Source organism: Artibeus jamaicensis, unplaced genomic scaffold (genome assembly GCF_021234435.1).
Source record: "Artibeus jamaicensis isolate MK-2021 breed Jamaican fruit bat unplaced genomic scaffold, CSHL_Jam_final contig_432, whole genome shotgun sequence".
Lineage (NCBI taxonomy): Eukaryota > Metazoa > Chordata > Mammalia > Chiroptera > Phyllostomidae > Artibeus > Artibeus jamaicensis.
The window spans coordinates 9,776,900-9,800,534 of NW_026521828.1; positions in this window are offsets into that span (position 1 = coordinate 9,776,900).

The following is a 23,635-nucleotide window of genomic DNA, read 5'->3' on the forward strand; positions in this document are numbered from 1 at the left end:
ATGAATGGGAACTTAGGGAAAAAGGAGGAACAGAAGGAAATGGAGTAATTAACATCGAGAGTTCCCTCCCACATTCATTTTTCTCATTTCTCCTGAATCGAATCCCCGACCAGCCCTCAGACGGGCAGGGCAGGCGGAATCCAACTCTGAGCTCCGCGAGGCTGTGCCCATTTTAAATTCCTGGGAGGGACGGGGCTTGCCTGCGGTCCCTGGGGATGTTGGCAGGGCGGGGTGAGGCCCTGCCGCTCCCAAGCCAGCCCCGCCCTGGTTCCCTGTTCTCTTCCACTGCACCCTGCTGCCTCCTGGGCGAGGAGACACAGGGAAAGAGGACCGGGCGACCAGGGCTTCCCGAGCTCCAGCTAGAGCACTGGCTAACAAGAGCCTGACCTTCCCATTTCACAGATGTCACGACTGAGGGACTGCAGAGAGGCGGTGGAGGCTACACCCCCAGACCAGGGGACCCTACAGCAGGGCTTCTCCCGCAGTCACATCCTGCCCCTTCAGCAGCTCAGGGCCCATCTCGCCGCCCGCAGCTGGGTAGACAGCCGCACACCCGGGTGTGTTGTAAGGCTGCAGCCTCCAGGCTGGCAGAGTTTGGACTGTTCTACTTTCCCCACGTGTTAGCAGTTGAAGGGTCCCCAGAAATCTGCTTTGCCGACCATGCCCATCCTGGATTCAGATGAAGAAAGGAGAAGCCCAGAGCATCCCCGGGCCTAGCCAGGGTCCCATAGCCACCAACCACAGTGCAGCCAGGGCCAAGATCTGACATGGGTCTCTCTTGTCCAGTGATAAAGCACATGTAGTTTAGCAATGACCTCCAGCAGGGCAGGCAGAAGGGTGAGGCACAGCCCCAGAGAAAGAGAATGGTGCGTTGTAGAACCCAAGGTCAAGGGCGCCTCTGTCCACAAATGTGGCCAGTGCCTTGCTGACCCCAGAGTCTTTTGTCTAACACATTTGCTGTATTAGAAGTTGAAACAGACATATTTAATAAATATTAACTAATTAATATAAAAAATAACAAACACTGTAATGTCATCTATTTTATGAAAAATCACCATACTTTGGGGGGAAATAATGTGAAGAGTAGCGTTGTTTTACATTTTCCAAACACCTTTCATTTCTGACTTAGCAGAGGACAGCTGGACTCCCCAGCTGCTGCTGTACTCAGTCCACCTCGCGATACCATGGCACGCAGCCCCTGGAAAACTCCGCTGCACACTCACAAGAGGACGAAAGTAAACAAGGCAGATAACATCCGAGTCTCATACGGAAGCTACTTGGACTTCATGGGTCCCCTGGAAGGGTCCTGGGAATCCTCGGGGCCCCGGGACCATGCTCCGAGAAACACTCGTCTACGCTATTGACTCGGTCTTCACACCCACGCGGTGAGGTGGACCCTGTGGTCATTCCCATTCTGCAGATGGGCAAAGGGAGGCTTGGCCAGGTCAAAGACACACAGCCAGTGAGTGGTGTCCAGATTTGAACAGAAGACAATCAACTTTGGAGAGCAGGCATGAGCAGGAGGCGGGGCGTACGGGAGGAGCCAGAGGTTCTGCAGTGACCCACGCAGGGAGGGGGAGGCAGTGTGGTGGCTAAGAGTGTGGACTCAGGGACAGTCTGCAGAGACCCCCCCCCCCTGGCCTCACCCTGTGCGTTCTGTGTGAGCTGGGGCAGAGCACTGGACCCCTCGGGCCTCGGGTACTCCCTCCGTAATACGCGATTTGATCCTTAGATCACAGGTCCTTTAAAAGGATTAAATGTTAATTCATGTAAATTATAACGATGCTCAGTAAATACTGTAAAAGCATACATTTTTTAGCGGGTACAAATTTGAGAACAGGCTGCGGAGAGGCTGGGGCACCTATAACGTGAGTCCTGAAGGCAGGAGCCAGGGAGGGAGCAGAGGGAGCTGGAGGGGAAGGGGGTCTGCCAGGCTGGGAACAGGCTGTTTTCAGGTGGGTAGAGACCTAGGCTCAACTTCATGGATTCCAGGCATCCAAGCCAGCCCTGAGATGGGGCGGGACGGGAAGGCCAGCCTTGCCTGCCTCAGGGACAGAAGCCAAGTTCTTTGTTCAGGGTCACCAACCTCGCCACTGGGGACCGAGACCTGGCCTTCAATTTCCAGGCTGGAAGAGCCACTGACCACCTGCCTCTCTTGATCCTGCTCAGAGACTAAAGCCACAAGCTCTAGCTCCCCTTCTCTCCTGCCAGCCCAGCTCTAAAAAAATAGTCTAGAACCACATCGCCAAAGGGTTCTAAGCACCATCTTGCCCCACTGCCCCCTTTCTCTTCTGGTGGATGAAGAACCTGAGTCCAGAGACCGAACAGACAGCCCAGCTCCCAGGGGAGGCTGGGGACGGAAGGCCCAGGATGGGCCTCTGGTTCTGGCACTGCGCACAGGCCTTGCCACCTCTCTGGCTCAGCAGGGACTCGTGACCATGAGCTTTTGGGGGCAGCAGCTCTGGCGCTCGACTGCCTGGTGCCAGTCTGGGCTCTGCCACTTCCAGGCTGTGTGACCTCATCAAGATGCTTAACCTCTCTGTGCCTCAGACTTTCTGTAATATCAATGGTAATAATAGTTTTACCTTCTTCCTTGGGCTGTTGTGTGGACGAAAGTGAGTTGATCCCTGCAACTACTTAGAACACGGCCTCGGACTCAAATTCTGTGCGGGTAGTTAACACTGTGACCATATCATCCACGTCACCTTCCCTGTCATCTTCGAGGCCTTGACGCCGTTAGGGGGAACACTGGGGTGTTCTCATAGAGAGCCCCCCTTGCACGGGGCTGGGAGAGCTGGGTGAAGACAGAGCTGGATTCTGGCCTCTGCGTGGAAACTGACTCACAGGGTGACCTGGAGGCGCGATGCTGGCCCGGCCTGGGCCTCTGGGTCCCCAGCTGGAACGAGGGGGTCCATGAAAAAAACTTTTTCGGTTGAACTTCAAGCATCCCGATAGTCCTCGGGCCATAATGACCCTGGGAATGTGCACCGCGACTCAGTGCAGTATCCTTGCTAAGGTAACAGCAAACACTGGAAAACAATCTCAATGTCCTTTCTCACTAGAGTTTTAAAAATAAGGGATAACAGCCCCAAACGGGAAATAATCCAAAAGCCCATCAGCAGGTGAAGGGAGCCGCGAACTGGTACTTCGGTGCGGAGGAACGTTCCTTAGCCAAGAAGGGAACCACCGCCAGCAGCGCGGCCCGCAGCGGGACCAACGCGGGGGATTCTCACAAGCCGCGGCGCGCAGAGCGAAGGAGCCTTACCCCAAGGAGGCCACCGCAGGACGCCGCTTACAGGATGCTCTGGAAAAGGGAGACCTAGCCGTGGGGACAGGGAACCGCGCAGTGGCGGCCTGTGGCTGGACGTGGGGACGCGGGATCGATGACCAGGAGTCACTGGGGAACTTTTCCGGCGACGGAAGTGCTTTAGACCTTGATTTGGGTGCGGGTTACATCACTGTACGATTTTCTGAAAGTCATCGAAAGATACTCTTAAAATGGGTGTGTTTTATCGTAGGTCAGTCATATCAGAATCAAATGGGTGGAAAAATAAATGATGATTCACCCATACAAGCCAGGCTCTGGCTTTGTCAAAAGGAGTGGGCGACATCGTTGGCACCAGTATGAAAAGGCACCCAGGTGGCTGTAAATGAGAAATAAAGGCAAGTTACAGGACGACTCTGGGGAACTGAGGGGCACGGAGAACTCCCCGTGGGCCGGGGCCGGGCCACGCGCCTCCCAGCCATTGCTTCGCTTTATTTTGGCGACATCCGTGCCAGGTTTCACAGATGAGAACACCGAGGATCGGTGTTAGTCGACGCGCAGGGAAAAATCTGGAGAGATGAGCGGAAACGGGGCCCAGCGATTACGTCTGCGTTGTAGCACTTTCATTTTTTCAGCACTTTCACTTTCAATACCATCTATTTGTTATGTTTAATTTATGGCAACAGGCCTGAATTATCTTTCTAATCAGACAAAGCAAAATAGGTTTTAAAGAAGTTACTAAGAAAAGCCTCTGTTTTGTATCTCATGTGCCCAGGGCCTGGGTGCCTGCTCCCACGTTCCCTTTCCCAGACCGGCGGCGGCGCCTGCCTGGAGCTCCCGGCCCGACTGATAAGGCCCGCCCGTATCAGGTCCCAGCAGGCTCTGCAGACCCCTCCATCTGGTCCCCACAGGGAGGGTGGGCCCTGCCCTGGATCAGCAGGATCTGGGGCCCTGGAGATAACGGGAGCTGCAGGGGGTAGATGGTGGGGACCAGTGGGGCCAGGGTCTGCAGTGGGGGGGGGGTGCTTGGGGAGCCAGGACCTTGGTGGGCCTCTCCCCACAGGACAGAGGAGGCTTCGCTCTTCCCAGAGAAGGTGTGACCTGTTCAGTCTGTATGTGTGGACCTGGCTGCGTCTGCTGTATGGTCCTGGCCACGTGAAATCCCCTCTCTGATTTTCAGTTCCCCTAGGATTCTTTAGTTCCAGCCCGGTCTTCTTCTTGGAAGGAACCTGGGCCCTGACACCGTCCCAGAGAGTACCCAGTGTATGAGCAGACAGCACGATGTCCTCGGCCTCCAGGTTCAACTTCCGATGGATGTGTGAAGGGGCAAAGCCACCCTCGTGACCCTGAGCACAAGCCCACGTGCCCTCCTGGGCATGCTCATGTCTGCGGGCCCACGGACCAGCCAGGCTATCTTGGGTCAGGCCATATTTACATGTCCAAAGGTCAGATGCTGCCTGGCCAGAGAAGGCCTCGGCTGGTGAAAGTCTGCAGCTGGTGCCCAGAAAGCAGATAACGTGTGCCCTGGGACGGGAGGGGCAGCCCCAGGAGAGGGAAGGGTGACGAGGCCACCACGCTGCCCTTTCTGGTAGAGCCCCGGCCGCTGCACTGCTGTGGCCCTGCCTGGGGAGTTTCTACCTCCCCTGAAGGTCTAGGAGCCCCTCCAGGGCCACTCAGCTCAGTTTCCCTGAGCCCATGCCTGCCCTGTACTGCCTGCCACTTCTTTTATGCCACTGGGTACTTTCACCTCCCAAGCCTCAGTTTCCTCACCTGTAAAATGGTGAAAATCACAGCTCTTACCCAATAAAATACAGAGAATGAGCACACTAAGGCACGTTGGGTGTCAGGTGAGTGAAAAGGGCTTCACGTGGGAGTCCCTAATTTTAGGGATAGCTCCATGCTCTGGAAGCCCCCAGTATGTGGTAAGGAGGCTCAGAGACCTCCCACCTGAGTCTCAAAGGCATGGGTGGGGCCTAGAAGTCCCGCCTGCCCCCTTCTGCTCCCTCCTTGTAGTATTTCCCACCTGCTTTCAAATTCCCTCTTCCCCCCACCACCTGTCACCTCCCCCCATCCCTAATGTCCCGTGTAATGAATCACTCACACTTATTAGGTCAGCGGGCACACAAAAGTAGCCTGGGGGCTCCCAGGCTGGTTGTGCTGATGGGGTGTGTACATCAAAACCTGAAAAAGTGGCACCTTGTCAATGAGTGTGTGCCCCGCGCATGCACAGGGGTGTGTGCCAGCAGGGGGGCTCTGTGTGGGGGGGGGCCAGAGGCATTTCCTCCTCTCATCTCTCCTGCTAGGACCCTCTGGGCCACGCAAGCTCTGATCGTTCACCTGCAAGGGAGGAAAATCTGAAGGTAGCTCTATGACAAAAATAGCAAAAATGTCTTTGAATCAAACTGGCAGAAAGTGGAGGCCAAGGACCTCCAGGGTTGGCCAATGCCACAGGAGACAGGCCCCCACCCACGCTGTGGGTGAGAATGAAAAGGACACACCCCACCTGTGGGCGGTGAGCATCTCTGTCAACACAACCGCACACACTACCCACAACCCAGCGATCGCCCCCCTGGGAACCTCTGCGGCAGAAAGGCTGCGCGGCGGCCTCTCTCTGAACGTAGGCCTGTGAGAGCATTTTCTTTCTGTAAGAGCGTAACAGTGTTGGACGGATATCAAACGGCCACCTACAGAGGGGCCATTGCCTCAGGCTTTTGTGACCCCACGGCACCAGGAAAGGTTCTCCCGCCGCCAGAAGGCATAGGCTCCCACAGAAAGTTTTCCGAGAGTCACTGGCTGGTGAGAGAGGTTAAGTGAAGAATAATGTGTAACAGTACAGAAACAAAGCTACTCTTTTTTTCTTGACCAAAGTATATAGCAACTCAGGTTGCTACATAAAGGCGTGGGAAAGTTCAGGGAAGAATGCCTGCCCAATGATGAACTTAATTCATGCCATCTTCCAGCTTACTGGGAAATGACCTAACTCTCGACCTCAGTTTCTTGTTTTGTAAATTGATATGACAAACCTCCTAGGCTTGTAGTGAACATTAATATAATTATTGCAAGTCATTTGACATATAACCAGCATTCCACAAATATTTAGGGAAATAAGGCAGAAATCAATTTTCAGCTAAGCTTTAGGCCGGGGAGGCTCGTTTGCCTGTCTTTGCTGCCACCTAGTGGTCATAAGTGAATACAGCCCAGGCTCACCAAATCCTCTCAGCGCCGGAGCCTTCATTCTTAGGGCGCTCAGTCCAGAGAAAACGGAAAGCGAGCCATAGACGTCATTTTAAATGTTCTAATAGCCATATTAAGAGAAGTCAAGATAAGCATGTGGAAGTAATTTTAGCATTTTAGTGAGTGTACTATATACAAGTTATTACATTTTGACATGTAATCAATATACAATTATTAATAAGATATTTTACATTCTTTTATTGAACCAAATCTTAAAAAATCCAGTTTTTATTCTGTACTCACAACACGGCTCAATCTGGAGGCTGACTTTTCATTGGAAATACTCAATCAGTATTTAAACTATAAAATTTGTAGTTGACAAATAGGTTCACACACTGATGCTCCAGACATACTTAAACGTTTTCCAGCAACTGAATCAATATCAGTTCTTAAATTTAATTTAATAAAAGTGAAAATTCAGCTCCTCACCAGCACAAGCTGCATTTCAGTTGTTCAGCAGCCACATGTGGCCGGTGGCTGTCGTATTGGACAGTTAGACATACAGGCCATTTCTGTTACCGCAGAAATTTCTACTGCATAGCACAGCTTAGAATACTGCCTGGTTTTCACCATTTCCTCAGGAAGCTGATTTCAAGACAAGGATTGGATAAAAAGTAAAACGCAATTTCAAAACACAAAATTGATCTTGGAAGGATACAACTAGGACTAGTGTGATAACAAACCCGTGCCCAGGAGAAACGCCAGGAGTGTGCCCACTCGTGGTAGGGAACAGCAAGAATGCCTGCTGTTACCACTTCTATTGAAAATTGCACTAGAAGTCCTAGTGAATGCAATTAAGATAAGCAAAACAAAAAGGGAGTATAACTCTTTTTAAAGGAAAACTGTATTTGTCCATGATTGGATCAGGGACCTTAAAATCCCGAGAGAATCAACAGTCAAACCTTTAGAACCAATTACAATTTCTCAAAAAATTAATATGAAATTGCCTAAGACCCAGCAATTCTACTTCTGGGTATATAGAGATGAATAAACACAAAACACTAATTCAAAAAAATAAACGCACCCCTATGTTCACTGCAGCATTATTTACAATAGCCAAGCTATGGAAGCAACCCAAGTGCCAGTCAGTAAACCAGTGGGTAAAGATGATGTGGTACCTACACACAACAGAATATTACTTGGCCATAAAAAAGAATGAAATCTTACCATTTCAATAGCATGAATAGACCTAAAGAGAATTATGATAAATGAAGTCAGTCAGAGAAGGATAAACACCATAAGATTTGACTTAGGTGTGGAATCTAAAGAACAACATAAACAAACAAACAAAAAAACCTGGACTCATCCACACAGAGAACAGTCTGATGGCTGCGAGCAGGGTAGGGGTTTGGGGGGCTGGGTGAAAAAGGTGAAGGGATTGAGAAGTACAGGTTGGCAGTTACAAAATAGTCACGGGGATGGAAAGTACAGCCTGGGAACAGAGTCAATACTATTGTAATGACTACGTACGGTGCCAGGTGGGTACTGGAAATATGGAAGGGATCGCTCTGTAAAGTACGTGATTGTCTAACCACTGTGCCGCACACATGAAACAAACAGAAAATAATATTGAATGTCGACTGTAATTGGGAACAAAGTTTGGTAAAAAATACATATATAGATAAATAAAACCAATGGCAGATTTTAGTAAGTGGTATTATAAGTAGGTAATGGAAAAGAAACCACATTCCCAAAAGCAAAATGAAACCAAACAGCAACAAAAACCCAAAACAAAATTATACATCTAGAAACAACTTACCTTAAAAAACATCTTTATGGGAGTGATTATAAAATTTTATGGGAGAATGTAAACAAAAATCTAAATTATGGGAAGATACATTTCAATTACTGGTACAAGATGCAAGTTTTTCCCAGTGTAAATCTATAAGAGCAAAGCAATACAATCAAAACACCTCCAAAGCCTTTTGCAGAGTTTAACACACTCATTCTAGAACCGCATGGAAGAGGAAACATAGCTGAGAAATCTGTGAAACTGGAAGACCCAGAACCTTCTCCTATCCCCCAGCAAGACTTAAGATAAAGATAGATTTGTTATATACAATTAAGAAAGTACTGTCCCGGGAATAGGTATTAAGAAAAAGCAAAGCATAAGGAAAACCATGTCCCTATTTTACTACTTTGGTCATTAAAAAAAAAAACACCATTAAAATGAGATAGGCTTTTATACCCAGCAGACTTGTGAAACTTAAAAACGACACTTTCCAGTGCTGAGGGTTGGGTGGGGAAGAGACTCCCTGGACACCACTGTGGGGGTGGGGGAGGGTAGAAGGGGGGGTTGGGTGGGCTGGTGCAGGAAGTAGGAGGGAGTCACACTTCCCATGTGACAATGGCGTATAATATGCCATAGCTTTTTGACTCAGAGGTTGCTCCTATAGATGTTTATCATAGCATTGTTTACAATAGGAAAGTACTGGAAGCTGCTTAAATGTCCATCAATAAGGGAATGGTTACATAAATTATGGTAAAGTCCATACAACAGAACATCATAAACTATTAAAATAGTAATATAGACCTATGGCACTGACATAGAGTATTGAGTAAATAATAAAGACTACCTTAATGCTAACACCCAGAAGTAACTATTGGCACACTATTTTGTTTCTATTTTTGCAGCCTTTTCCCTGTGGGTGCACACACGTTATTTTAAGAAATTAAATCATATCATATGCATTACTCCATAACTAGCATTTACTTAACTATATATTGAATGCATACTATAATTTTCTCAAGAAGCATAGATTAGTTTTATACTAAAAGAGCTACTATTACTAATGTTCAAGTTTACATAGTGCATTCTCTTCTAACAACGCAAACAGGACAGGTAAGGCTACCACGTCTTTGCCTCTCCCTCCCCGGAAGTCGCCACGTTCATGGACTTGCATCTTTCCGCATCTTTCCCCGAACTTTCAGGCCGTTTGCATTCGTACATAGGTACATGTACACGAGGAGCTCTGTGTTCTTATGATTCTGTAGCTTGGTTTTATAAATTAAGAGTATGACTTGGAACTCCTCCAGGAGCAGGATGAATTTTAGCATTTTATTTGTTGTTTCATTTCCTTACTGATGACCATTTAATAGTAAAAAAGAAAAAAACAGACAACAGCTGAAAGAAAGCATAAAGCGATGGTAAAGAAGCAAAGGAGGTTGGGGGGACAGAAAAGGAAAACAAAAAAGGCACCGTCTTCTTTGTTAAAAAGGCCCTGAGGCGCCTTTGTTCCACTAGAGGGAGACAAAGAAGCACGGCCAAGAAGTGTCAAAACGCAAGTTACTTGATGGAAGGAAGGGTCACCCGCTAGTAGCCTTGCCCGATATTCCATCACTCTCTGCCCGCCTCCTCACAGGCCAGCTTTTCCAAAGCGACACCTCTTCCTCGGGATTCGGGGTTCGGGACTTCGAGTGTTCGCAGGGCATTCGGCCCGCTTCACCCAGACTCTGGGAGGGCTCCCGGCAGAGCCTCGAGATGGCGGTCAGATGCGCAATCCAAGGTCCGCTGGTGGCGGATTAGGTGGCGGATCCAGACCTCCTCCGCCCCCGCATCAGGTCTTGGTGTTTATCGCCCCCTCCAGGCGGCATTTATTAGCGCGTCACAGCCTGGCAGCCCAAGAGCAACTGAGATCACGGTGATCAACGGTGATCATGGCGCCCCAAACACACCGGCTCAGGAAAAACCACCACTTTCCAGGGTCCCCCAAACTGGACGTGAGGGGACAGGGGAGACACCGAACTCCACCCACCAAGCGCGGTGGAGCCAGAGAGAACAAGACTGACAGCATGCATTTCACGTCCACGACTCTCACGTGCCCAGTGTGTGTCCAGGGCAGAGGGGGACACACATAAAATAAGATCAGACTGCACCTCAATTCTCCAGTAGCTTCTGGTCCTCAGCAGTTTTCAGTATTTCCACTGCCCGTTCTACTCCCCCGACGCCGGTCTGATAAACACCTGCTCTCCGCCCCATCAGGCCCGGCTGATCCCAGCATCCCCCAGGATAGGCACAGAGCAGCAGCAAGTCACCTGCGAGGTTTCCCGGGAGAGTGGAAAGAGCGCCGGACAGGGAGCCTGCAGGCCGGTCTGACCCCTGCCTGGCAGTTCCCTCCCTGGCGAGCTCGCTTTGGTCTGGCCCTGTGTGGACCTCTGGGTCTGCCTGCCCTGGAGATCCCCTCAAGCTTTCACACCCTCAGGTCACCTCTCACCTGGGAGGTCATTCTGGAAGTAACTGCAGTCCCGCCTGAAACGTGGTGTTCTCCTGGTGCGCTGTCAAAGCCGGCCCAGGGCTGGCTCCCTGTCCCTGTGGGCCTCGGTCCAGAGAGGGGTGCAGGGAGCCTGTGCCCAGGCTGTTCAGAGTGTACCCGGGAGCCCGGGCCAGGCCCCTCTGCGGGGAGCACCCCACACCCCTCCGGGTTGACAGGTTTCCCCCTTAGACCCTGCAAATGCTTACCCAGTTCTTCCGTTCTCGGCTTACCCTAATTTTCTGAATCAGAGGCCAACATTTAAAAGTAAGGAAAGTTACAGACGGATTTCCAGCTTCTTTTGTAAAATCAGAAGCCCCGCCCCTGAGTTCCTAGGGGCGGGGCTGAGGAGGGGCAGCTCTTTGCCGACCCCAGCTCCGGCCTCCGTCTTTCACCCTGGCATTCGAACCCTCCTTCATTCTGCCCGAAGCTATAACGCAATGATAGTGGCGATGCCGGCCAGTACTTTGTAGCCCTTTACAGAACCCTGTTTACTCCATCAGCAGCCCTTCGGGATCTTTTTAAATTTCCTCCCCTTTCACAAATGAGGAGACCGAGGCTTAACAAGGCAAAGCACTTTGCTGGGGATTGTGCAGCGCTTTATGGGGCAGAGCTGGAGTTGGACCTCTGAGCCAGGTGACTCCTGGCCCCATTATTTCCACTCGTCTCTCTGGCTGTGGTCAGTCCTGAAGCCCCCATTCACCTCCAGCCTATTCCACACACATCTATTGTGGCCTAGGCCCTGGGGCGGAGGAGGGGAGACGCAGAAAAGGTTGCTGGTCTGCCCTGCAGCGAGCGGACACTGTTTTCCCTCCTCCTGTGAACCTCACAAGGCCGAATTAAAAAGCAGCTTGCCGGCCCTCCTGCTCCAGGATTTCTGGCCCTGGAGCTTGGTAACCTGCATTTCCACAAGGAGTCCCAGGAGGTGCTTACGTACTGGTAGGTTTGGGATCCTTGCCTGTGAGAAGGGCTGCCCTGAAAGGCCCAAACAGGGACCTCGGGAAAGCCCCTGTCCCTCCCACCAGGTGCCTGGGCACCTTCAGATAGAGGTGAGACCTTGGCCACATTAGTTCATCCATTCACAAGGCACCGTGCAGGCGGTCAGCAGTGAGCAGATCAGACCCTGCGTGGCCTCACAAAGCCTAGACCTAGTGGGGGACACACACTAACGAATAGCAATCCAAGATATGCGACGAAAGAGGAGTAAAGAGAGGAACGGGAGGGAATCAGAGGGGTCCAGACCCTCTGGGGCATCAGGGAAGCTGCATTCGGGGGAAGACAAAGTAGGCGCTGGGGAGGTCCTCTCCTCGAGCTGAGGTGTGTGCGTGGGACATTTGTGGTAGAGGGAAGGAGGGCACCGAGGACGGTTTGTGCTGTCATTTATAATGGCTATCAGAAACATTGAGCTAGTCACGTCCAGTCTCTGGGCCCCACTCTCCACATCTGTGAAATGGGTACATCGGGTGACGTGAGGAGAATGGACAAGAACAAGGCTTTGTTATCTCTCCTTCACGTAGGGAGGGAATCAAGCTGCAGAGGGGCAGACTTTGTGCCTTTCCCCCTCTTTCCTGGAAAGGCTTAACGCATACCAGGCCGTGATTAGATAGGTTCTCCAGCTTTCCCCATAAATCTCCCCCTGACCCCGTGACGCTGATTAGCACTGCCAGGCAGGGCATTCACTCTGGCTTCCTTTGGGCCCCTGGAGGGCTGCACTCACCCCTCTCCTCCCGGAGAAGCTGCTTGGGCAGACCCAGCTCAGGGTGCCAGCCTCAGCCAGGCCGCAGGGAAACCCTGGCCGCTCCCAATCCTCTCCTGACATTTATGAGGTGCTGCTGAAGCGGGGGGCGCCCCAAACCCCGAAGGAATGTTAATTGGCTAAAGCTGTTGCCCGTGTCCCTGCTTGGCCCGAGTTATTACTATTTTATTTTTATTTGTTTTCCCCCAGAGGCGCCTGGGTTGGGCTGAGCGGCCTGGCCGCCTCTCTGCACTGGAGCCAGATATGGAAAGGGGCACAGGGGTGGGGGTGTGCGTGACAGGGCTCTCGGACCCTCGTGGTCCAAGGAGGCTGCTGGGTGGGAGCTAAGGAACGTGCCCCCAGCTCCCACCCTGCTTTGACCTTTTGTTGAGGCCTTAACTCAGGGAGGGGGTGAAGGAAAGGTCTGGAAAGGGAATAGAGTGCAGAGGCTGACAGCGTAACTTGGGTGTCAGAACTACGGGAGCTGGCCCTGTCCTCCTTGGCTGTGTGGCTGGAAGGTACGGCAGTGTCTGAGCTTGGGTTGTCCTGTTACAATGAGTTGGCCTTTCTGTGCCGCCCTGAGGAATAAAGGACAAAACCTGCCTCTCATCACACAGGGGTGCAACCGTCCTAGGAAAGGCTGCTCCTGGGGCAAGTTTGCAAATATCTTCCTGGAGAGTCACAGCTGTGTGGACCCTCTGGGAGCATCTGCCTTCCCGCCCAGTGGGAGGCACCAGCTGGAACAGTGGAGGAGGCTGGGGCCGGGCCTCTCAGTGGGCTGAGCCTGGAGGCCAGGCCTTGCCTGGTTTGGGCTCCTGCCTCGATTAGTTGAGTCTGAGGGAGTCAGCACCCAGGACCTGGGAGGCACATTGATGAAAGGCCATCACTGGCTTCTCCCAAAGAGGGTGATCTAGGGCAGAGGCCTGAGAGGGTCCGGGCTTAAATTTTTCAAAAAGATTCCTCATTTCAAACCCTAAACCCACTTCCAGATCAGAGGGACGCTCTTGAACCATCATAGACTGACTGTTTTCCTCTCCTCCTTCTCTCTCTCCTGCCTTTCTTTTCCTTCCTTCCTTCCTTCCTTCCTTCCTTCCTTCCTTCCTTCCTTCCTTCCTTCCTTCCTTCCTTCCTTCCTTCCTTCCTTCCTTCTCCCTCCCTCTACCCCTTCCTTCCCTACCTTACTTACCAATTATTTCATCCACGCACTTACTATGTATTGGATTCGGACCTAGGCCCTTTCCTTCATCATTTCTCCACCTGTAAAGAATTGTGTTGAGCTTCTTGTTACAAAAATCTGACCAAAGTGTTTAGTTTCTCATATAACGAGATCCCTAGGTGAAACAGCCTATGACTGGGATGGCTTTCTACATCATTAAGAACCCAGGCTCCTTCTGCTCTGCCTCCATCCCTGAGGTCACCCGTGGTCCAAGGTGGCTGTTGGAGCTCCAGGCATCACGCCTGAGTCCTAGAGTTCCAACAAGAAAAAGGAGAAGGGTGAAAGGAACGCTTCTCATCCCAGTGAGTTGTCTCTGAAGAGATTTCCTGCAAGTCCCACCCAGTGGCTTCTGCTTAGGTCCTAATGGTCTCCCCCGCCTGCAAAGCATTCTGAAAAACTGTTTTTTCAATGAGGCGCTTTGAACATTGGAGTTCTGTTATGAAGGGAAAAGGTAGAACAGATAATGAAGATAGGACTCAGGCACTATTCCACTATTCCCGGGGACCTTTGCCCCCTGTACCCATGTCTCCCACAACCTCGGCAGGAGGGGGCAGGTCTCCCCATAAGCAGAGCCCGAGCCTCCCTTCCCCAAGGGTCCTCATGTCCTGTTCTAGAGGGGAAACCACACCTATCAGACCCAGCTGGAACACCATCAGAAAAGACACTTGACAACTGTGAAATAAAAATCACTTGTAGTTGTTCTGCAAAGTATAAAAATAGTAACCCTTGCATCGAGAATGAAGAGCAGAGCAGAGCAAGGCTGTGCCCTCCATCTCGCGGAGAGGGACACCCCGCTGCACCCTGGTGACCTTGCTCCCTGAGGCCTAGCAGCTCCCTGGCATGGGCTTTGCATTCCAGGTGATACTTGCTAGCAACTCTCTGCATTACCATTGGCCAATCAAAGTCTAATACCGATCCTGTCTGCCCTCGGAACACTCCCGGGGGGGTCACAGGAGTATCTTCACGTCACAGAGAAGTAGCAGGTGCTCAGGAATTCTAATAGTAATTATAGTAGCTATGATTTATCAAGCACTTACTACGTATCAGACTCGGGGCCAAGCCCTTTCCACAATCCATCAGTGTAATTATCCATCAGTATGCGGCCCCATTATATCAGACCCTGGGCTTGGTGCTGGGGCTGGAAGGATGGATTAAACAGAACACAACCACCAGGAGCTTAGGGTTGGGGGTGGGCTATGGAGCGGCCCAGGCACTAGGCAGGTAAACAATCAAAGCAATGTGTGATGGCAAACAGGGCAAGTGCTGGGGCAGAAACAGGGGCCGACTGGGACCCCCTTCCGGAGGCCGGGAAGTGGCTTTGAATCAGACGCAGGAAGATTCAAATCTTGACAGATACGGCAGCTGAGGCTCAGGCAGGCAAAGCAGGTGGCTGAAGGTCACCCTGCTAGTGAGCAAAGGAGCCTAGATGTCACTTTTGTTCCCCAATAGTTGGCACCTCTGCCGTGTGCCTGGTCTGTGGCATCCTGGGACCCCCTCTGTCCCTGTGCGGAGTGCTTCAGCTTGTCACTTACAGGGAGGCCGCAGAATCAGAACGGGTACAGGCTCCTGGCCCCCCACCTGGTGTGGCATCTTCCTTATGGTACAGCCAGGACCTCACCTAGGGCAGGTCAGGGGCCCTGTGGCACTTGGGGAGCCCTTGGGAGTTCATGGTGCTTTTCACGGACAGTGCGTTTCCAACCCAAATGATAATTTGCTTAGGAATTTTACTTAAAATCAGGAGATCTCATCTAATTAGGGATTTCATCAAAAGCCACCCTGATTTCCACTAGTCCTAGGGCCAGCTTTGTGTGTGTTTGAGTGAGTGGGGTAGGGGGTCTATGGGGTCTTCTGTCATCCTGTGCGAGTCTCAGATGGGCAATGTCCCCACCAGAACCCCAGTCACCAAGAGGCTGAGTGGGCCTTGTCTCAGGGACCTGGCGCTTCCTGGTGTAAGCTGGTGACACCAAACTGGCCTCACGCCCGTGTCTTAGCACTCATGCCGAATGAGACCCGGGTTCCTGGACAAGGAGTAGACACCATCTTTCCCTTAGAGAGTTCAAAGTCAATTAACTTACATCTTTGTTTTTTTTCATTTGTGGAAATTTGCAAACATCCAGAAAAGCAGTGAGCACAGCCAACACTCATGCACCCATTACCTGGCTCCAACAATCATCTACACTCGCCACGCTTATTTTATCTTTTTCCGCCTTTAATTGTTTTGAATCTCAGATATGTATTTCATTATGCCTATTCATCATATTTCCTTCTCTTAAATATTTTTTAAAGTTTTTAAAGATTTTATTTATTTACTTTTGGAGAGGGGGGAGGGAGTGAGAAAGAGAGGGAGAGAAACATCAATGCATGGTTGCCTCTCATGCGCCCCCTACTGGGGACCCGGCTTTGACCCAGTCATGTGCCCTGACTGGGAATCCGACAGGTGGCCTTTTGGTTCACAGGCCTGCACTCAACCCGCTGAGCCACACCAGCCAGGGCTAAAGTCTTTAAAAATATATCACGGTTGTCTCTCCACCCAGTTTTCACTTTGACTTGAATTTCACCCATTTCAATAAACATTTATTAAGTGCCCGACTGCTCTGCGCAAGGTGCTGTGCTCAGTGTTTTATTATTAACAATAACAACTGCCCTGTCTTGAGTACTTACTGCTCTGTGTTAGCATGTATTCTGTGTCAGAATCCTGAAGTAGACATTATTGTCTCTATTTTTTTCTTTGTTGTTGGAATCATAGAGACCAGAGAGGCCAGTAACTTGCCCCAGGTCACAGAGCTAGCAAGCAGCGGCACTGAGTTTCAAACCAAGCCCTGTGCACTCCAGAGTTCCCCTTTCCCTTGCTTCCTGTGATGCCTTTAGAAGCAGAGAGACGGACACAGCATCCTCAGTCAGAAGGAAAGGGGGAGCGGTGCTCTGTGGAGAAGGGCTCATGAAAAGGACCTTCTTTTGGCCCTTCACCCAGGGCCAGGGTGGAGCCACAGTGAAAGACTGTGCCGCCACTGTGACCACGAATAAATTCTGCTTCCTGTGAATATGTGAAATGGCACTTAAACCAGGGAGACAGCGACGGGAAAGATGAGACGCTGACCTCACTTTATTCCAAAGTGACCGCCTGTGTGTACATGACTATTTGTTTCATTCGGGTCACATGGAAACTGGGATGTGGACAGTGGGTCAGGACGTGAAACTTTACAACCAAATTCACTCTATGGATTAGCTGTATTCTTTGAGTTGCAAAGACAGGCATCTGACTCTAATGGGCTCAAGCAGACATCTCTTGGCTCTGTTAACTGAAAAGTTGAGGGGGCTACAGCTCCAGGCACAGCTGGATCCGGAGGCCCAACAAATCGAGCATCGTCAGTAACCAGGCACCAAGGCAAGCTCACACATGATCCTCCTCACCTTCTTCTCAGTGAGCAGCGTCGCTTTACCATTCTACAGCTGAAGCAGCTGAGGCTCAGGGCGGCTGAGTGACTTGCCCAAGGTCAAAGTGACTCGCAGGCAGCAGGACCAGGGCTTGAACCTAGTTCTGTCTCATTCTGAGGCTGGACCGTTGCCACCAGGCAAACCTTGGCTCTCTGACTTGTATGAGTCCCGATGACTGTCCCTTGGCGAGGCTCACTTAACAGACCTAGATTCTGACTCCAGGAACTCCCTCCTGACTAGCCTGTGGCGACCCCCAGCCTGTGGGAAACACCCGCGTTCTAATGCCGGTCATTTTCTAATGTCTGCGAATCATGGCACTTCTCACTCTTCCTTAGGGGGATTCTGTTTTGGGGGCTGCATTTTACTCACCTTCATCTGCTGATTCCACTAACAAACATTTAAGAAGTGCCTGCTGTGTACCAGGGGCCTGTGCTAAGTGCTGTCTTCGTGGTGCCTCAGATCAGCCCCATGAGGTCTCCCTGTCATCGCCCCATCTCACCACGAGACAGAGAAGCGGGGAACTGGCCCAGAGTTGCTCAGCTGATGAAGGCAGAAGTACAACTGGACCCGGAGCAGTCTGCCCCCGGAGTCTGTATCCTGTACTCAAAGAGCTGATCCTCTGGTGAGAAGGGAGACACGTTCACCCACAGAGGGACAGGAATGTCAGCTGGGGGGGGGGGCACTCTGGAGACTGCGCAGTGACCAGAGCACAGTGCATAGTGACACGGACGGGCCTCCTGGACTTGCTGTTTGTGGAAAGTCCTGTTGCAGAACGACATGCGCAGCCTGACACCGCTTACGCAAACCGGTCGGTGTACGTGTGCAAACACACTGAGATACGTCTGGGGTCACAGGTTGGGGTGGGGTGGACACCAAACAGTGGGATTGTTTGTCAAGAGGACTTAGGGCTCAACTGCAACACTTTTAGTTTTTATAAGGAAAATGTGTTCATAAATTTAAGAAAACAACATGATGTGTTATATGAGCTAAGAGAGGGGGACACCCGGAGTGGTAAGGGTGTCCGATCCAGTTAGGAGGAAGTAGCAATCAGGGAAGACTTCCTGAAGGAGAGAACTCTGCCGGGTTTTGAGGAATGAATAGACACAGCGTGTTCCAAGCAGTGGAAACAGCTTGTGCAAAGGCCCAGGAAGGAGGTTGAACAGGACCTCACGAAGGACCAGGCCAGCCCCTTCTACAGTGTGCCCCTGGGGTGGGGGAGGGTGTAGGGGCTAAAATGCAGATTTCCAGGCCACACTACAGACTTCATGGAGGTGTTTGTGAGAACCTGCATTTTGGCAGACTCTTTAAGTACACTGACCCCTGCCCTCACCACCAAAATGCAAATATCAATTCTATTTCTATACACTGGCAATGAGAAAGACAAAAAATGAAATTAAGAAAAACAATTTCACTTACAATAGCATCATAAAGAAAAAAACTACTCTGGAATGAATTTACAAAAGTGCAAAACATCATAGCAAGAAATTAAATACCCACATGGAAAGACATCTTATGTTTATGGGCAATACTCCCCCAAATGATCTACAAATCCAATACTGGCTTCTTTTCAGAAATCAACAAGCTGATCCTAAAATTTATGTGGAAACTTGAAGGACCCAAAACAGCCAAAACAATCTTTGAAAGTACAGAGTTGAAGACTCACACTTGCTAATTTTAAAATTTACTGCAGAGCTAGAGCAAAAGCAGATGGTTCTGGCAGGAAGATCAACGTTTCTCCAGAAAAGATATGCAAACACCCAATAAGCACATAAAAAGATGTTCAACATCATTTAGCCATCAGGAAATGCACATCAAAACCGCAGTGATACCACTTCACACACAGTAAGGAGCCTACAATGATTAAAAAACAAACCCACACAAGTGTTGGGGAGGAAGCAGAGAAGCAGGGGCTCTTACGTGGCTGGTGGGGCTGGAAATCGGCACAGTGCGTGGGAAAACAGTTGATCGGCTCCTCAAAAAGTTACACATAAAATTACCACATGATACAGCAATTCCATTGCTGGGTAGAGATCCCAAAACACTGAAAGCAGGTGCTCAAACAGATATTTATACACCCATCTTCACAGCGACTTAGCCAAAAGGTGGAAGCAATGAAAACGTCCATCCACAGATAAATGGGTAAATAGCTATACAATTGGAATATCATTCAGCAACAAAAAGAAACAGTACTGATACATGCTTCCACGTGGATGGGACTTGAACACATTATTTTAGTTTTTCTTTTCTTTTTTTATTGTTTATGCTGTTACGATCGTCCCAATTCCCCCCCCCCTTTGCCCCCTTCCACCCACCTGCCCCTACAAAAACATTATTTTAAATGAAAAAAGCCAGGCACAAAGGGTCACCTATTGTATTAGTTTATAACTCTACTCTTGCTAGAAGCAGAAATGGTGAGTAGGTTAGGAGTCCGTTGTGGCGGGGCTTAGCAACACTGGCTCCATTTTGGCCCTGTCCTTGCTTTTTAACAGGAGAAATGGTTACATGACGGTCGACGTGATAAGAACGGGAACTAGTGGTGATATCCCAAAAACCACTGAATCGTACCTTTAAAGAGTATGTGAATCACATCTCAATAAGGCTGTAGGGTTGTTGTTTGTTTGTTTGTTCTAAGTGCCTGTAAGCCAGTGGGGGGAGGAAAACGCCTGGAATTTAAGGCCAAGATACATATTTGAGGGGTTTGTAACCTGGGGGTCAGAGAACTCTGGGGATCTAGGAAGCGGTTCTGGGGAGCCCTGTTCAGCTCTGCTTTTCTGAACCTCAGCAGCACCCTGAGAATATCACAGTAAGGACTCTATGCTAAGAATAACTATAACCCCGATTTTCTGAGCATTTCCCAGGTGCGGGGTGTGGGCATTACTTCTTCATTCTCACTCCCCGTGGGAGGTACGTACTATTGTTAGTTGTTTTGCAGGGGAAGTTACTGAGGCCAAGAGCTGTCAAGTCACTGGCCACACGGCTGAGTCTGCTTGAAGCCACCTGGTCAGAGCAGAGCTGGGTTCAAACACAGCAAGGCTAAGTGGCACCCGCTGAGCATGGTAAGGTGTGTGACCGCTAAGTAAATGGTACCATTTGAATTGCGCCAATCAGTTCCAGAACAGTGGGGTGAGCAGACGGCGGGGAGATACCCCCCCAGAAGTGAGAAGGAAGGGGGGTTTGGGGTAGAGGGTGGTATTCACTGGGTGAAATTTAGGACCAAGTTGTCCCCCAAATCCTTGAGTTGGCCTGTGGGTCACTAGGCCATCATTCCGGCTCCCTGCATCGCTGGCTTCAAAAGGGCGGGCGGGGAGCCTTTGGTGCCAAAGGCGGAGGAGGGAGGCTGAGATGGAAACCAGATGCGCTCGCCAAGCGCCAAGGGCGCGCACACGGGCGCGCCGGCGTGTGTGTGTGTGTGTGTGTGTGTGTGTGTGTGTGTACACTAGACAGCCGGCGGGCTTGACTACTTCTGGGATCGCACACGTGGTGTGAGGGGTGTCTCGTAGCGTGTGGAGGGGAGGGCACACCCTTTAGGCAGCGCGCACGTGCAGAGAGGGCGGTTGAGAAGGGGCGAGTCTGTTGTGTGTCGCGCGGTTGTGCAGGGAGAGCTGTGCGCCCGCCGCGTGCCCGGTGCCCGGGATACAGAGTGACAAAGCAGTGAGGACCCAGTCCTCCCTGCAGGAGCTGACCCTGTGGGCAGGCGTGTTCAAGGGAGAAACTTGAAACGAATGGAGCCAGAGAAAGAGTGAACCTCCTGGGTGCGTGCGTCTGGGTGATTGTAGTGAGCGGGCTCCCGGGTCAGGGCTGAACGGGGGATTCTGGAGTAGTGTGGGCTCCATGGAGTCAGGACAAGCGGCTGTGGACCTTGCCTTGGGGAGGCGACAGAGGCTGAGCCTCCAGCTGTCTCAGCCCCCCGAGGACTGGGTGCCCGTCCTGCAGCCGCCCGCAGCGAGCTGAGTGGGATCCGCCCTTCGCAGCACCCGGACTCTCCCTCTGAGTTCCTTCAAGGAAAGTGTCCTTACCCCCACCCTCCCGAGGCTCTCTGAAGGCCGGGAAGCAAGTGTCACTGGGGTGGAGGGACCCCACTACCCTTCCTCAACTGATGAGAACGGGGGTGTCCGCACACGGGAGGGGCCTGTCCCTTGCCTCTCAGAGGGGAGTCAGGTCAGATGTGAGACTGGCTGGCAGCGGGTCTCTCCTCCCTGCCACTGCAGGGTGCGTCGTTCTGCCACTGGGCCAGTAGGTGGCGCTAAAAGCCAGGGATTGGCAGACATCCCGCCAGCCTGGGGCTCTGGAGACACTGAGTCCTCCCTCAACAGCCTCCATAGGTTCTGCGACTTAAAGTGAGACCGTGTAAGGAAACTAGTTTTACTGTAAGCTAATCGGCGTAAACAAGAATTAAGTTTCTGCAGCATCTCATCTACTTTGTAACCAAAGGACCACGAGGAAAGGTTATTCAGGACCTGGAGCACGTGCGGAGAAGCCATCACACACCGCCCTGTTTAACGCTCCCATTACCTTGTTCAATACCCATTTTACAGAAGAGGGAAGGGCTCAGAGACTTTTTTTTTTTTTTTTTAAGTAACTTGCCTATGGCTACCCAGCTTTGTGTGTGGCAGAACCTTGGCCAAAGCACCGGGTGGCGCTCACATACCAAGCCCCCCCCCTTCCCCGTCCCCTGTCCCCTGCTCCCAGCACCATGGGGAGGGAAGCGGTGGGGGGTGGGGGGCGGATGACCCAGGCCTTGCTGGGGGGGTGTGGGAAGCAGCCACCTACAGCTACGGATGTGAGCTAGGGGTATCCTGGGAAGAGAGTGGGTGGCTGGAAGGAGCGTCAGGGGACAGAGCCTCCTCCTCTGGGTCTTACATATCCCATGGTGGGGTCCTGGACTTGAGGGCCAGGAGGTGCCCGGCCTCTTTTCCTCCCTCCCACACCCACCTGCCCCCACATGCACCCGTTCACCCTGTTCACAACCCAGCTCCTCTGGGAAGCCTTCCCAGCCACGGAGGCCCGAGGGTCCCCCCAGTCCCACCCGCTCCCCCAGGAGCTGTCTCTGTAACGCGCTGCCCTAGCGCAGGGCCAGGTACTGAGCCCCCTCCTCCAAGCCAGCCCCCAGCTTACTCCCGAAACCAGTGGGTGTTCGTTGCCTTCCAAATACACCCACTCCACGTGCTTTTCCACAGTGGGGGCCAGACAATGGGCTCCTCAGAGCAGGGGTCCCTGCTCAGACGCCCTCCATCCCCCACCCACACCCTGCTTGGAGCCCAGGAGGGCCTGACAGTCCCGGGGGGGGGGCCCTCATCCTTTCGACCTGCAAATTGCTACTGAGCCCCCACTAGGTGTCAGGCCCTGTCCTAAGTCCTGGGAGAGAGTCGCAGCTCACCTCAGAGCAGAGGCAGAGGATAAGCAGAAAACAGGTACGAATTTCAGTGTCTGATGGAAACACAGAACACGATGACAGAGTGACAGTGGGGTGAGAGCGGGGCACCCTTACAAAGGTGGCCAGGGACAGCCTCTCTGGGAAGTGACAGGGAGAAGAGACCTAGAGTCCTGGCAGAGGAACCTTTCAAAGATCTGGGAAGAGGGTTTGCAGGTGGGAAGTGCCAGTGACCAAGACCCAGGGTGACAGCAAGCCCGGGGAGGGGGGTCTGTCAGGGGGGATCTGTGGGAAGGAAAAGCAGGCAGGGGTGGCTGGAGCACCCCGAACTGGGGTTGAGTTCAAAGAGCTGGGCAGGGCCTGGTAGGGGGAACATGGTTTGCAGTTTATTCCAGCTATAGAAGAAGAAGCCCCCTGGAGGGTCTTAAGCAGGAGTGAGGTGCTCCATTTAGTTTTCATCTGTCTGGCTGCTGGAAGATCCATTGAAAGATTGAGGAGGAGGGCCCCTCCCTGAGGGTCCTGTCTCCCCCCAACACATCCCTACCCTAAGCAATCTGAGCTGAGAGCCCTGGGGCATAGCTGGTAGCCGGGAGCCTGACCCTGGCCAGCCTGGGGTCTGCAGAGTTAATCCCCTGGGCCCGGAGCAGCCTCTGATGAGCAGGCTCTGCCACTCCCCGTGATAAACTCCCTGGCAGGTCTCTGGCTGAGAGGAAAGTGGAGAAATCAAAGCAGACAGAGGAGGGGAGCTCCGGGAGCCCCCTCGGGCTTCTTTCTCCCCTTCTTAGGGTGGCGAGAGCCCAGGAGACTGCATCCCTCCCTGGGACTCCCAGAGCCCTACCTGGTCAGGCCCACGTGGATTTTATGGGGCCTTATTTAAGGCAAACAAAATGAGGCCCAGGGCTTCGGAAGGGGCCCTGTGTGGGGCGAGGGGCAGCCTCCACAGCTCCACAGCTGGTGCCCACCTCTGGTCTCCTTCCCACGTGCACGAGGACACGGAGGCTCCGTGGGAGTCACAGAGCCAGCGCAGGCATTCCCGCAGCAGGTTTTCTGCCTCTCAGTCACTTCCAGTCCCATTCCAGTCCCATTCCAGCCCCACCACGCCGAGCCACCTAAATACACAGCTGCCATT